This window comes from Plecotus auritus (genome assembly GCF_963455305.1).
Source record: "Plecotus auritus genome assembly, chromosome: 5".
NCBI lineage: Eukaryota > Metazoa > Chordata > Mammalia > Chiroptera > Vespertilionidae > Plecotus > Plecotus auritus.
Window position 1 is genome coordinate 161852191 of NC_137776.1, and position 17065 is coordinate 161869255.

Sequence of the window (17065 nt, forward strand, 5' to 3'; positions counted from 1 at the left end):
GCTGGCTTAGGCCCGCTCCCAACCAAGGATATCTTTTTCATTGAGTTTTAGAGAAAGTAGAAATGAGTGGGAGAGACAGAGAGAGATAAATATTGATATGAGAGAGACACATCCATTGGTTGCCTCCCACACGCACCTGATGCAACTTGCAACTTAGGTATGTGTCCTTGACCAGAATCGAATCCATGACACTTCAGTCTGAGTGTCAACACTCCAACTTCTGAGCCAAACCAGCTCGGGCTTGTTCCTTATGAACTACAAATTTGTAATTCTTAATCCCTTTACCTTCTTCACCCAGTCCTCCACCCAACCCCTCTGGCAACCATCAGTTCTTTCTCTGTATTATTATGAGTCTATTTCCATTTTGTTTGTTCATTTATTTTGTTCTCTAGATTCGACATGTAAGTGAAATGGTTTGTATTTCTCTGACTTATTCACTTAGCATAATACCTGCTAGGTCCATCTATGCTGTGGAAAATGGCAAGGAATCATCCTATTTCATGGCCCAGTATTATGCTATTGTATATGAACCACCACTTTTTTATCCACTCATCTATGGATGGGCATTTGGGTTGCTTCCATATCCTGACTACTGTAAATAACTCTGTAATGAACATAGGGGGGCATATACTCTTTTGAATAAGTGTGTTTGGGTTTCTTCAAATAGAGCAGGGGTGGGGAACATTCAACCTGCAGACAATATAAGGCTTGCAAAATCATTTGGTCTGGCCCTGCCAAGGCATTATGGGTGAGTTAATTAAATATTTTACCAAATACGGAAGGCTAATTTTTAAGTTGTCAATTTTGTATCTTTTTTATTACTCATTTATTATTGTTCAGCAAGGATTTATACAGGTTTTAAAAGGGTCTGGGAAATGTACTCTCTAGCTGGGAAGTTATGTACCCAGGTAAAACTTGAGATTACATTATTACAAAGAAGAGTATATCAGTGGATAATATTAGGTAAGATCAAGTACATGTAAGAAATTATTAGAATAGTTTTAGCAAATGAAATTTGGGAAGCATGTTTTTCTGATATGAAAGAAAAAAAAGTATTAAAATATATTGCATAGGAGGAAATATAACCGGATAACAATATGTCATGAAATGAGGGAAAATACTAATTTTTATGTGAATCAGCACATTATGTAAATAGTAAAGGGAAATATTTAAAAAATGCAATATACTGACTATTACTTTAATGTATCAATTAGATAAATTATATAAACTAGAGTGAGGAAATCTTCCACAGCTATGCAACTACAGATAATGTACATGGTTAAAAGAACCATTATATGCCTACCATTGTTTGAAATATTGATCAAATTATTAAGTAACACTGACTTAATCCCAATAACTATTTGTTGTTCTAAATGTGTAAAACTACTGGTACCTTGCAACTCTCACATCAAAAGGAATGATTAAGGAACTCAATTTAAACTGGAAATCATATCAGCAGAAGGATTGCATTATTTCTGTATTTAAAAGGAGCTATCCATTACTTTTGTTCTCGGATGAATCCTTAATACTATCTTTTGTTATGGAATAGCTCTTTTTAAAAGAGCTTATGAGTAAACAATTAATAATATTGTATAATTTCTTCTATTTGTGTTCATCATTTTCTTTCATTTTTAAGTTGTTCTTGGTCATTTGCAGCTCATTCTTTGTGAGCCATCTTTAAAATCCTTCCTTTTCAGGTGTTTTTGCATTGCCATTTTAATTGATTTTAAAGTTTTTATATGTTAAATATTATACAAATATTCCTACCTCCCAGCAAATTACAAAAACAGGCTATCTTAGAAGAATAAAGTAGGCTAAGGTGAATTATTTACAACATATTTTAAAATCAAAAAGTCTAGTTTTAAAATGCATAAAGGAATTTTATTGATTTTAAAAATGATGAAACATGCAATGGACAAAATATATAACCAACAATTCATAAAAGACAAGTTTAAAATCACCAATAAAATATGTAAAAAATATCAATATCACCAGTAAGCAGGAAATTGTTCCTTTGTACAATTATATATATTTTAAACCTCCAAATAGAAGAAAATAAAAAGAAACAAACATCTTACTTTAGTGAAAAAGAGAAAATATAACTCTTACCATGATGGTAGACTCTTTTATCCTGACAGTCATGATGTAGAGCAATATGACAGCATCTAGTAAAACTGAGAATGCAAATAAGCCTCTATTTCCACTTCAAGGTACATGAAATTAAACATTTAAAATTTTTATTTTCAAAAGGATTTATGTAAAAGAATGTTCATTGCAAAATTATTTTAATAATGAAAATCTGAAGCAAACTAAATGAATATCATTATAGAAATTAATGCTATGTAGCAATTAAAATGAATTAATTATACTTGTATAAATCAACCATTGGTATATAGTAAAAATAATTTTAAGAAGGAAATGGAAGCTTTATTAATGGCTTATAGTTTCAACTCTGAAATAAATAAGAAACAACTCTATGTTTTAAGCATATATTAAAATTCACTATAAAGATATACATAAAACTCATCTCAATGTGAATTATGTGACTTGTGCAGGAATAGAAGAGGTAGAGGAAAAATTCTAGAATGCAGTGAGCTTCCTTAAGACATGGCTGCTTCATCTTACCTGAGTAATCTGTTAATTGAATATGAAATAAAAGATTCTCATATAAATTTATGCATGATATTAATTACATCATTATTTTAAAATATGAAATAGTAGATACAATATAGCATACAATGAATGGGGAGTATGATAATAAATGCTGGCATATTTATATTATTGAATAATATACAGCCATGAAAATTATACTAAACCTTTAGTGTTTTAAAAAGTGTTCATGATATTGTGCTACATTAAAGATTGTATTATAATTTCAATGTCATGATCCTAAAGATGAATAAGATTGGTATCAAAATATAAACAAATACATTTAAGGACAAACACCATGTACATTCCCACAAAGAAATCAATCATATAATGTTGGAAAGGACAGATGATATTTCTGAGATCCTTTTTCAAATAATTATTTCTCAAAGTCTAGAGGTATAAACTTCTTAATTGTGATCATAATGAAACATTAAAAACTCACATTATAGAATGTGTTATTGATAGGGCTTAGCATCAGGTAACATTTAGACTCTACCCCAATATTATTTTTGCATTTTTAACTTTTAATTTTGAGGTAATTTCAGCATGTTGAAAGAGAACATTTTTTTTTTTTTACCCAAGAACTGAAATTTAGGACTGCTTACAGCTGAGCAAGTATGTATTCTGCTGAACTACATTAGCCATACTCTGCCTCAGGTAAACTTACTGCACTGAGTAGACATGCCGATAAAATATAAGGTTTCCTACTGCCTTTTCAGAAACTCACTGCTACGTTATTCAAGCCTGATAAAAGCAATAATCCTTTTCATTTTAAAGTATAATTTACTGAGGAGAAGCCAGAGGTTTAGCAAATACAGAATACTAGTAGAGATTTAAAATATTCAACCAACATATGAATGAATCAATCTATTGATTAATATGTCAATAAATGTTAGAATAGGATGAAATAAAATTATCCATATAACTTTTGAATTAAATTTTCATATTATTTAATTGCAAATTTAATATAAATATCTTATAAATTACTAAATAATGCAATCCACTGAAAGCTTAAATACTGTTCTAAAAGATATTAAATACAGTAGGGCTGTATATAAATATTATAATAAACTTTGAACAAGGGGATTGAACTAAGTCCTGTATAAGCTTTGCATGAGAGAGGAAAAGGGGCTTAGCCTAAATGGTTTTAAATATCTTATAATTTCACATGTCTCTTGGATGCTAGCTCTCCTCTTCAAAGAATACTCAGTAAAGTGGGGGAAGACTTGAAATAAATATTCAAGATTCTAAAAGTTCTAGAGTAGAAATACTTAGGTATTTTCTTAGGCTTTGAAACACTATCTTATTTTTACTTTATTTAAATTGATTGATTTGTTTATTGAAAGAACATCTCCCTATACAACCCAGGACGTTGGGTCTGCACTGAGCCAATGTTGTGTGCATGCCCAGCTCCAAGTGACTGATTAAACTAGTGATAAACACCTAAGCTAACCATAGGTTCTTTCCCAGGGGATGTTGGAATTGGGCACAGGAGATGGTCAGATCCTACTGGTGGTCAAATTTGTATCCTATAGATTCAAGGTCCTATGTGTTCTGGCAAATGTGTTCTGGCATGACAGCAAGGCATAGAGGAAGCTTGGCTTTGATGGGGAAGACTGCAGTACCGAAAGTAAGCAACAGGAGAGACTGAGTCAGTTACGAAGTTCTACTTACTTTTTGTCCCTGATGGTTCTCAGAGAACCATCATATTTCAGGTGCAAGGTTTCATGAAAGAACCATGCGTCCTTATCCCAAATTCTGCATTTGAATGCAGGGAGCTTAAGTGAGTTTTTGTTTAGTTGCAACTGTAGTCTATGGATTCAAGTTCTATATATGAGCTATTGGTAAATCAATAACTTGAAGGAAACTGGTCCCTAATTGCTCCTAAAATGCCATACTCAAAAGACGCAGTAAGACAAGATAACAAGTATGCAACGTTCTCTACAAACGAGTCAAAGAAAACACCATTGCTTAGGATTGTAACTCAAGCATGTTAAAGCACAGAATATTCCATTTTATTTAGTGCATTTCTCTGCTAAGCCATTCCTGGGTCTTCAGTTTTTAATAAGGCTATTATAATTAGGCTAAGATAAGAAGGTTTCCTTTCAGAGACCTAGTCTGTTTTCTTTCTCACTTTCTTTACATCCTTCTTTGATACCCAATGATTAATAACAGTGTCACTAAGTCCTGTAGATGTAGACTGGCAACATTAACCAGAAGATTCCTGTGAAACAGTCTGAACCAGCACTCGCAATAAATCATGCCTATTGCTTAGGCCAGAGTAAAATTCTCTGCTTACACCAGAGGAACTCTTTTGCACAGAGAATTTAAAACTCAAAGAAAGTCTCAATTTTACCCTCAGAAGTAACTGAGATTTTCTGTTGATTATTAATGGATCTATCTCCTTTTAAATATAAACTTCTCAATTATTGTCATATAAGAAAACTGCTATTCAGTTTTCAACAAGATATTTAAAGTACAAAACTACAGAATATAATAACTGGAAATAATTTAGGTATAATTTAGCCCATCACATACTTTCACAGAGTAATAGAGAGAAAATTAATCATTTAGTTAGGGATGAAATCCAGTTCTGGTAACTCTATACAAGTATTTTTTTTATAAAATATCTTACATAACCTTTTAATTCTAAATAACCTATTATTATCTCAATAATTTATTAATTTACTATTATTCTTAGCTCGCTATTTCTTAGAACAGACCTGTGATTGTTTCTGAGGGAACCATGAAAAATAAATATAGTCTCAGTCTTCAAGAACAGAGGATGGATAGAGCAATTAGACTTATTACACGAATCAGTATATAGTATAATAGCAAGATTGATATTGAGAAATATACAATATGACTTGGAGCTACAAAATAACTTACAGAAAAGGTACCATTTGACTGAGTTCTGAAGTATATGTTTGGGTCTAGAACAGTGGTCGGCAAACTGCGGCTTGCGAGCCACATGCGGCTCTTTGGCCCCTTGAGTGTGGCTCTTCCACAAAACACCACGGCCTGGGCGAGTCTATTTTGAAGAAGTGGCGTTAGAAGAAGTTTAAGTTTAAAAAATGTGGCTCTCAAAAGAAATTTCCATCGTTGTACTGTTGATATTTGGCTCTGTTGCCTAATGAGTTTGCCGACCACTGGTCTAGAAAAAATAGTATTTGTAACAACTGGACAGTTAGTAGTAAATGTAAGAATCATAATTCAAATCCATAGTTGCCAGATTCCAAACTCACTTGTCTGGAAACATTGCACATGTAAATACATGCACATGCACACACACAATCACTCACTTTGAGGAAACACATACAACAAAAACAATTAAGGTAAAAAGAGGATGCTTTTGCAGATAGATTCTTTTTTTATTATCTTTGTCATTGAAGTATTATAGGTGTGCTTTTTTTTGAAATCCTCACTCGAGGATATTTTTCCATTGATTTTCAGAGAGTGTGGGAGGGGGAGAAACAGAGAGAGAGAAATGCCAACATGAGAGTGACACATCGATTGGTTGCCTCCTGCATGCACCCCTACCAGGGCCTGGGCAGGGGAGGAGCCTGCAACAGAGGCATGTGCTCTTGACCAGAACTGAACCCGGGACCGTTTGGTCCGCAGGCTGATGCTCTATCCACTGAGCCAAACAGGCTAGGGCCAGCTGTCCTCTTTTTTTCCCATGATGCCCTCTTCCCCACTCTGGCCCCTCCCCAAGCATACTTGATGAAAATTTATTGTTTTTTTAAGGTCTTCCTAAAACATTCATGTTTTCTCAGATTCATACTCCAATTTAAGTAAAACAATATAAAAGTAATAGAGTTTTTAAAAGTTAATAGTCAAGTAATTTTCTAGTTATTTTATTCACACATAGATGGTGCTGTATGAGAAATGGAATGGTAATAGGTCAAGGGAAGAGTGTGATGTGTGATGGTCTATTTGTATCTAATAGTCTAGCCCAGGGGTGGGCAAATTTTTTGACTTGAGGGCCACAATGGGTTCTTAAACTGGACCAGAGGGCTGGAACAAAAGCATGGATGGAGTGTTTGTGTGAACTAATATAAATTCAAAGTAAAGGAGCGGAGGGGAGAGCAAGAGAACCTTCCGCTCTTTCGGCTCCGCGGGCCGGATAGAACAGCCGAATGGGTCGGATACGGCCTGCAGGCCGTAGTTTGCCCACGGCTGTTCTAGCCCTAACATTTTTTGCACAGATTTCTGCAAATGTTTGAATGAAATTTTGTTCCCCCAAAAGCTCATTGCTCTCAGATGATGTCAATATTTAGTACAAAAAGTTTATGTAGTCAGCTACTTCTCACATTTCTCCTATAAAAAAGAAGGTATTGCCTGGTGGGTGTGGCTCAGTGGTTGAGCATAGACCAATTAACCAAGAGATCACTGGCTGATTCTGGTCAGGGTTGCGGGCTCAATCTTGGTGTATGTGTGTGTGTGTGTGTGTGTGTGTGTGCATGTGTGTGTTTATGTGTATGTGCAGGAGGCAGCCAATTGATGATTTTCTCTCATCATTGATGTTTCTATCTCTCCCTTTCCCTTCCTCTCTGAAATCAATAAAAAATATATTTTAAAAAAAGGAGGTATTACTCCACATTTAAAATTTTAACAATACAAAATTAATAAATATGAGTTCAATCTCTTCTGGTAAAACATTTCTTCTCTCTCCTATCTGTGATATTCATTTTTAATATTTAATGAAGAAATTTAACCTAAATATTTAAACAGTCAATTTATAAACATGAACATTTTTCATTGTGATTGGCTTCCCTATAAAAATTGAATTGTTTCTAATGCTTAAAACAATGTTAATTATGGGGTGGGGTGTTGATGTGAAAAATAAGAAAAGTGAAATACATGTGCTACATAATTAATTTTAAACATATAATTGTGAACATCTCATTGGAATTAAAAAATATACATTAATTTTATGTCCTTTGACTTCTTGGAATTAAAGCTTTCAGCATCTTCTAGATTATTTGCATAGATCACTAACAGAACAGAAAAAAAGCTGTTATGAGATAGAGACAGAGGTTTTAATGGACATTAGCCATTTACTTAGGAAGGAGAAACTAGGTGAATATTCATTTACTGGCTTAACTAAATATTGATATGCAATCTCATAGATACTTAAGGAAATACCTGTAGTTCAGTGTCAGTATAAATAAAGGACAAGAGAAATATGACAGCACTAGTAGTTTGTTTTTATAGATTATACTGCCTTTGAAGTAATATGGTATCATTTACATTATGAATAAGAAAATATCTTAGATTATCCTTAAGGGCATCTTACTTTGCATAACACACAATTTATTTTTGTTTCTTGGGGGCATGATGTTCCCATTAACACTAGTTAATCCCTTTAAATTAAAGAGAAAGGCTATATGATTTGCTTGATTATTTTTTGTCTTCTTGCCCTGCAAAAAGATACTTTCTAGAATTAGGACATGGATCCTCTTATTATACTTTAATCTCCTTTATATCTTTAGTTTCAATAAATATGATCTTCTATTTCTCTTTTCATTATTTCAATATAAACTGTATATTTTTTAATAATATCCTATATAATAAAAGGCTAATATGCAAATCGACTGAACAGTGGAACAACCAGTTGCTATAATGCACTGACCACCAGGGGGCAGACGCTCAATGCAGGAGCTGCCCCCTGGTGGTCAGTACACTCCCACAGAGGAAGCCTCACTCAGCCAGAAGCCCTGAGGTGGGCTCACGGCTGGCGAGCGCAGCAGTGGTGGCGGGAGCCTCTCCCGCCTCCACAGCAGCACTAAGGATGTCCACCTGCCAGCTTAGGCCCGTTCCCTGCCGACTGCGAGAGGGGCACAGGCCAGGCTGAGGGACTCCCTCCTCCCCCCCAGTGCACGAATGTCATGCGCCGGGCCTCTAGTTAAATATAATTTATCTTAGTCAATGGATAAAACCAAAATTCCTTTCCAATCTATAATACATCATTTAAATTCCAAGTATCCCAAGTGAACTTTTCCCTAATATTCATATTCAGTTAATTTTAAATTATTTTTATCTAATAGATTTGTTGTAAGAATTTAAGAAACAAATAAAAAGATAAATTTAAAAAATCATTGATAGCTATTAAATGACATAAAATGTTCATATATTATAACAGCTAATATTTGCACTAAACTCATAAAATAAAAGGTATTCTCATTAAAGTAGAAAACTTAGACTAATTTATATGGTACATATTATTATTGTACTGAGGATTTGAGTTCTACTGGATTCAATGAAACATAAATACACATTTTTTCCATGCAACTTCCTAACATTTCCTGCTGATCATTCGCCTCCCTTTTTCTATCATTCTGTATATACACTTACTAGTAAATCCATTACAGAAAGAAACTACTTGATTGAAATGGATGGGCGATCATACTATCAAGTTATATTGCCTTGATAAAAAATATATTGCTCCTGTGCTTTGCAGTGTAAGCCTCGTAATTTTGTCATTTATTTCCCTTTGTTGACTGTCTACCTCCTTTCATGTTATTGGTTTCTTATATCTGCTGACAAAAAAATTTTTATAAGCCTTCCAGCGTCATCCAAAAATGAAATGCTTCATTCCTTATTCTGTCACATGTATTTAAAAGGTTCCCTTGATGATGGACATTTGGACTGTTTACATCATACCATTATTACAAATAACAGTGCAATATTCACCTTTGCATATTGACTTAGTGCTATTACTTGTGAAGGATAAATACTAAAATTATTATGATTAAAGATATATTCTAAATAGATGTCTAACAATGAAATGCAGCACAAGCTAGTCCCAGATCTGTGACCCAGAGAACTGACTCAGTGGAAGTGGAGAGACCATGTCCTAATGAGATGCAAAACAGGACTGTACTATGAGATTTGTGAAAAACTAAACTCTTGAAAGCAAATTAATAGCTGTGGGTCTAAATTCTATTATTTGCTAAATGAAAACATAGGACTTTAAACTATCCAAGAGGCTTTCCAACTCTAAAATTCTATTTGCTTTAAATCTATGAACAAGCACTACAGGTTCAGAATAGTGAGGATTAGAATGTACTATAGTAAGGAGAGCAATCACTATATTGGACAAGGGATTAAATAGAGCATTCACAGTTAGAGTCCAGTGGGAATTATTTTCTAGAAAACTGTGCTGCGTAATGGTATTTATTTTTTTTACTGTGCTTGTTATTATTTTCATGTATATGTCATTAAGGATAGGTAGGTTTAGCATTAAATGGTTTCAATTTTTATCTAATAGCTTTCTTTAACCATGAAATCATAATTTTAATAGCTAATTTTAATATAGTATGCCATCAATATACTTCTTATGAACAGTCACAGTAGCTTCTTTGCTTGCTTTTTTCCCCCAAAATGTCAATGTAATTTATAAAGGTTTATAAAAGAATAAATTGAAATATTATAATGACTATCACATATAAGAAAGATGAACTTTTGTGGCAAGCAGTACTAGGACAATCAAGTGAATCTTATTCTTATATTTGTCACAGTAGAATATTAATGCTCATATAAAAGTGTAATGATATATCTGATAAGGGGTTGATATCCAAAATATATAGGGAACTCATACAATTTACTAATAACAAAAGGAAGACAAAGAATCCAATTAAAAATGAGCAAAATACCTAAATAGATACTTCTCTAAAGTGGACAAACAGATGGCAAGAGACAACATGAAAAAATGCTCAAAGTCACTAATCATCAGAGAGATGCAAATTAAAAAGACAATGAGGTATCATCTCACACCTGTCAGAATGGCTGCCATCAACAAAGCAACTAATGACTAGTGCTGACAGTATGTGAAAAAACAGTATGGAGTTTCCTCAAAAAATTAAATGTGGAACTGCCATTTGACTCAGTGATCCCACTTCTTTTCTTTTTTTTCCACTTCTAAGAATATATCCTAAGAAACCCAAAACACCAATCAGAAAAAAATGTATATACCCCTATGTTCACAGCAGTACAATTTACAATAGCTAAGATCTGGAAACAGCCCAAATGCCTATCAGTAGATGAATGGATAAAAATTCTACGGTACATTTATACCATGGAGTAAAATAAAAGATCTCTTACTCTTTGAGACAGCATGGAAGGACCTAGAGAGTATTATGCTAAGTAAAATAAGCCAGTCAGAGAAAGACAAGTGTCACATGATCTCACTCATATGTGGAATCTAATGAACAAAATAAACTGATGAACCTAAATAGATGCAGAGACACAGAAGATTGAAAACTAAGGAACTGTGCCATTCATATTTTACTAATTTCAAGATATTTATGTTAGATGGTGTACAGTAGAAAAGACGTTAATGATTAAGTCATAAATCCAAAATTACAGTTGATAATTAGTATGAACATCTTGGAGGATGGAAAATAGGAGGAATCAGAAAATTCAACACTTTACTAGGAACTGTATGATTCAATTTTATAATTTAAAATAAAAGTAGAACTTATCCCATAAATGGTTGGAGATAACAATGACATTTAGTTCTGCTCTGTATAAGAAGTTACTTTAAAAAGAGCTGTACAGATAGTGCCTTGGGGACCTCCTGTCTGCAGATTATAGAAAGAATTCAGCTCACACCTTGATTAAAGTGAAATTCCTGTTAGATTATATAATTTATTGCTTTTTGCTGTGAGCACAAAGCAAATCTGCAACACCAGTTCTCTAGCACCAATTTCAAATATTAATCCTTTAAATATCAGAACATAAGATAAAAATATTTCTTAGAGAAACATGTACATTTAAAATTATATTAAGTGATTGGTAAATTTTATTTCTATTGTAGTTTCATATCCACTAGTCTTTCTTCAACAAACAAAAAGCATGAGTCACTATTCATAAATCAGGACTCAGGGATACTCTGAAAATATATGGAACCAAAAGCTACAAGTCATAGATAAAAGTCCATATATTTTCCTTGTTGTAGATTCCAAGAACAAGCATCTGTCTCTCTCTTATTCTTTGACGAAAGAAAAGTGGAAGAATAAAGGAAAGAAAAAAGAGATGGACACTTTGGGTTCACCCTTATCTTAGACTTTGTGATGACTGCTGCAGATGTCACATTTGCTTCCCCCAGTTACTTGCATGGCTAGTCCACTTGCCTCCTTTAAATGTTATCTCCTTAGTTAAGTCTGCTCTGATCATCACAGGTAAGATTTTAATTTCCCCACAACTAATCCAACGTATCTCATCTATTTTATTACTATAGCACTTATAACTTGTAAAATATATAATCTGTGAATTATACAACATACAATTTATCCATGTATTGTGTAAGTGCCAAAGAAGAGAGTATTTTAAAATCCCTTTTGTATACGAAGTGCTGAGAATAGTTCCTGACACATAGTAGGGACTCTATGTATTTGCTTAATACATGAATGATCTACACTAATAAAAGAGTAACATGCTAATTGACTGTACCTTCGTGACGCCCACCAGCCAATCAGGAGTGAGTATGCAAATTGACGCAACAAAGATGGCGGGTTAATTTGCATACATAGGCGCCAAGTGGCCAGGGGCGAGGCAGGACACTTGCATCATCGCTATGGTGACGATGCAGGTGTTTGGCACCACCCTAACTGCTCCGGGCCTCTGGGCAGCGTGGGAAGGTGGAAAGGTGGATCTGGCCAGAATGAAGGCGTGTCGGCAGCCAAGGGAAGGAAGGCCCATTCTTTCACGAATCTTCGTGCATGGGGCCTCTAGTATTAAAATGATGTGCATGATATGTTGTTAAATGACACAAGTGTCTACATAAAAAAAATATGCATTTTAACATGATTTTCCATTATTAGTAACTTAAAAAATGTTATTAGTAACTTGGTGGAATGATACACCAAGATATTAACAGTGTTAGTCTCACTGTGGTCATATTGTAGATGACATATATGCTTGGTTGGTTAGTTTATTTCTTTATTCCTTTTTATTCTAAATAAATACTCATAATCTATTAAAAAACAAATAGAAGGAAAGAAGGAAGGACAGAAATAAGAGAGAGATGGAGGAAGAGAATTAAAGGGTTGTCATACATCACATGATTTTCCCTAATAATTAACAAAACGTTAAAAAATGTAAAAACCTGGGAAAATGCATGAACACTAGAAAAATACAGTCCAGAAATCCATTTCCTTAATATATTTTTGTTCTGTAAATACTCTGCCAAAATGGGTTTATCAGCCTTTAGCAATTTAATGTTCATATTAGTTAACTATTTCCTAGTTTCTTCCTATAAAATGCATACAATTTATTCTAGTGGATTTCTTCAAGTGGTTTATACAAATTTAGAAAGAGAGATAGATGATATATAGACTTCAGTATAACTGAACTTTGTTTTAATATTACAATTGTGTGTTTTTTTTTAATTTTTTGAGAGAGAGTGGAAGGGAGAGGGGGAGACAGAGAGACACATTGATTGATTGCCTCCTGCTCGCACCCCGACCAGGGTCAGGGACCTGCAACCAAGGTATGTGCCCTTAACTGGAATCCAACCTGGGACCCTTCAGTTCAAGGGCCAATACTCTATATTCACTGAGCCAAACTGCTTAGGGCAACACTGTCTCTTAAAGACAACCTCTTAACCAGTTCTTTGCATTTTTTTTTTTGCTAATTCTGTAATTCCATTTGTTATCATGTTATCTGTTTATTCCTCTCAATCTTTAGAATACAGAATCATAGATTCTATACCCAAAGTCTGGTTGAAATTGATCCAAACATTGACATTTATGGCTCTTCAAAAAAGCGTCATAAAAATGGAAAAGGTTAAAGATCAGATTGTACAAATCTATACCCATCAAAAGTAAGTGCAGGAATATTTTTAATGTATTCCTACTAGCACTGTTAATTATGAGAGGAAAATTTATAAGTATCTTTAAAAATAAATTTAATTTGGGTAAGCCCACAGAGATGATTTTATAATCAACAAAATTGTCATCAAATTATAAGAGCATTTTAAATTATATTCTTACTCAGAATTATAGAGTTTATATTTCCAAAATGTTCTTCTACTGTACCCAAATTTTCTTTTTGTAACATTTTAAATTTGTTTTATCATTTCTCACTTCTATAAATAATTATTTCACTTAGCTGTGTTGCCCTTATCTTCCTTTAAATATATTTTTAATAGTTTTGTTGTAATTATCTTTATAGATATCTGAATGTTGTGGTCTCCTTCTTAAAATAGGCAATCATAGCCCTCAACTCAAAAATTAACTCTCCCATATGACTTTTCTATGTTAAGTATATCTTACATATACTCAGGATATTATTGTATCAACTGGGTATAAACAGCTGCAGCCTTACAGCCTAACATTGGGTGGTTTTGAATTAAAATGGAAAAGGGAGTTCCAATTAATAGTATAGTTAAACTCAGGATTGATTATATCTGTAAAAGAAAGATGGAAGCAGAGAAATACTCCAGTTTTTGGATAGTGATTCATTTAATTGCAGGATGGTCCTGTAAATAGCTGGAAAGATTTAGAGGACTGTGTTAAGTGTTTGGTAAAACTGTATATAGTTGGACTTCTCAGAATAAATCTATAGTAAGAGAGAGTTTGTATCCTTGCAAACTCATATCAAAAGTCTCTACTGCATATACAGCTCTTAATAATCAGGTAGACAAGATGAACCACTTATAAATGCCATTCATCCTCCCTCTCTTGCCTCTTTGTTCTAATTGAATTAGATCCTAATCATTGGTTATGGTAATAGGAATAGAGATTATACATGAGCTTATCCAAATGAATTTAGTTTTCCTTAGCCAGATTTTTACAGGATTACTGCTTGGTATCCAAAGAACTGTACTTTTGACTAAAGAAAAGGGCTCACAGAACCCTGGAGGACCAGTCAGGTACTTACTGTAAATTGATTATATTTATGATCATAAAATAATTTGTCCTTGCTAAAACAGACAACATAACGATGCTGCTAGTAGTAAAATTTAAAATTTACAAGTTATAAAGTGAATTATGAAAGAAATTCATGAACAGTGAATAGACATCTTTCAAACTATAATTAATAAGATATTTGAGTAATAATGTTGGGACAGTGGACTCTTATATTATCAATTATGCCAGAAAGAGTTACTCTATGATAAGCATATGTTTACAAGTGTACCTATGTAAGGATACTTGATGTTTTTGGACAGGAAAGCAAACACTAAAGTGGACATATATCATGGTATCTCACTGTGTTTGGTCCATATTGCACTAAAAGCTCTCCATAGGAAGTTAATTCCTTTAGCATGCAAGTAATGCTGGCTATTCAGCTCAAGCCTGTGTATATTGGGACTAAGGGAGAGGTGTAGTAGTCCTGGGTCAGACCTCTTTTTGAGCTAATTCCCTGACTGTTGCCCCAGACATCACCTGTTACTCTGGACTTGGCTTGCTCTGAGACTGTAATTTTGCCATCTCTGCCATTACAATATACTCTAGCACAAGCAGAGCTTTGATTTTCCAGTACTTTTATTAATTTGATCCCTTCTGCTTCCTACTTTTGAGAATTGCTTCTAATTTCTGGTCTACTGATGCTATATTTTCTCATTTTTAAGCTATTATGAATTTATTTTTTGAAAAGAAATCCTGGTTACTTTTGAGTGATTTGGGGTTTGAAAAGGTAGATTTATGCATATAGTCTGGTTTTAGTTCTAAATATAATAAACGAAGTTAAAGGTAACATTTACTCTAAAATACAGTATTTCACATATACTTTTTCAATCTATCACTACTTAAACTAAATATTTTCTGCTTAATTTAGAGTTCAGTTTATTTACACTTACTCTAGAAAGTCTTGGGAATCCCTGAGGGCTGAGTTAGGGACTCAATCCTTATTTTGACAGAATTTCCTACATCTAACCTTATAACCATCTTCCATAATCTATTCTAATTGCCTTTTTTACTGTTATTTTCCTACAGTCAGATTTTAAGTTTCTTGAGAGAAACAAATAACTTCATATTAATCATAATATCTTGAAGGCTTGACATTTCTAGGCACTGAATGAATCTGAGGAATAAATTACCACATTGATGAATTGATGAATTTTAAAAGTTTTTGTTCAAATAAATTTATCCAGCTGTGGCAGTCATAGAAATGTACACTTGGATCTCCTTTTGAGAAAGAACTTTCCGATTAACTTTAGAGATGAGTGTAATTAGCTGATCAGCTTCCGTTTCAGACCTTAGGTAAGATTCAGTTTATGAGCCTAAAACATGTCTTCATTGGCAGCTTCCAACCAATGGCTGAGCACTCTGGGCAGATTAGGGCAATGCAAGATTTCACAACTGGGCCATCTTTGATTCAGAACTGCCCATTGGGTGATCTGATATGCTTTCAGATCTGTGTCATGGTCTGAAGCCCTGCCCAGTCCTTCTCCACCTTTCTTTTCCTTCCCATGTGTCAGAGAAGGTTTATCTTGCTCAATTCAGCTTCATCCCATCTCCTTTATCTTTCCCTGGAGTTATTCCCAATAAACTGCTTAAACTACTAACTCCTACTCAGCATCTTCTTCTTGAAGGACCAAAGGAAACAATACTGATGTAAAAGAAAAATTTAAAAATCTGAAGTTACACAAAAGCATGTAAGATTTTGCAGTTTGAAATGAACAAAATATACTAACAAAAAAAATAGAAACAGACTCATAGATACAGTGAACAGACTGACAGCTGTCAGAAGGGAAGGGGGTTGAGAACTGGGTTGAAAGGGCGAAAGGAATAAGCAAAGAAAAAAACAACAACTCATGCCATAGCCTGTTTGGCTCAGTGGATAGAGCATCAACCTGAGGACTGAAGGGTCCCAGGTTCCATTCCAGTCAAGGCATATGACCAGGTTATGGGCCTACCCCCAGTAGAGGGCATGCAGGAGGCAGCCAATCAATGATTCTGTCATCATTGATGTTTCTATCTCTCCCTCTCCCTTCCTCTCTGAAATCAATTAAAATATATTAAAAACAAACAAACAAACAAAAACCAACTCATAAATACATACAACACTATAGTGATTACCAGAGGGAAAGGGCTGTGGGGGGAGGTAGAAGAGGGTAAAGGGGGATAAATGGTGATGGAAGGAGATCTGACTTGGGGGGGGGTGAACACACAATATAATATACAGATGATGTATTATAGAATTGTACACCTGAAACCTATATAATCTCATTAACCAATGTCACCACAATAAAATCAATCAATCAAGATGAATTCAGATGTCTGCTCAGTTTTAAATTGGTAAGCATCTTTCACTTGGCACTCCTTAGTCAACCTTTTGCTTAAAGCTTCATGTTAAGAGTTTAATCTTGTTTATTTTGTTCAGTATAGGTTTTTCTAATGGATATAACATTTATTATCATTTTTAAAATTAATTTTAACACAAAGTGACATTTTTATTATTTTAGTAT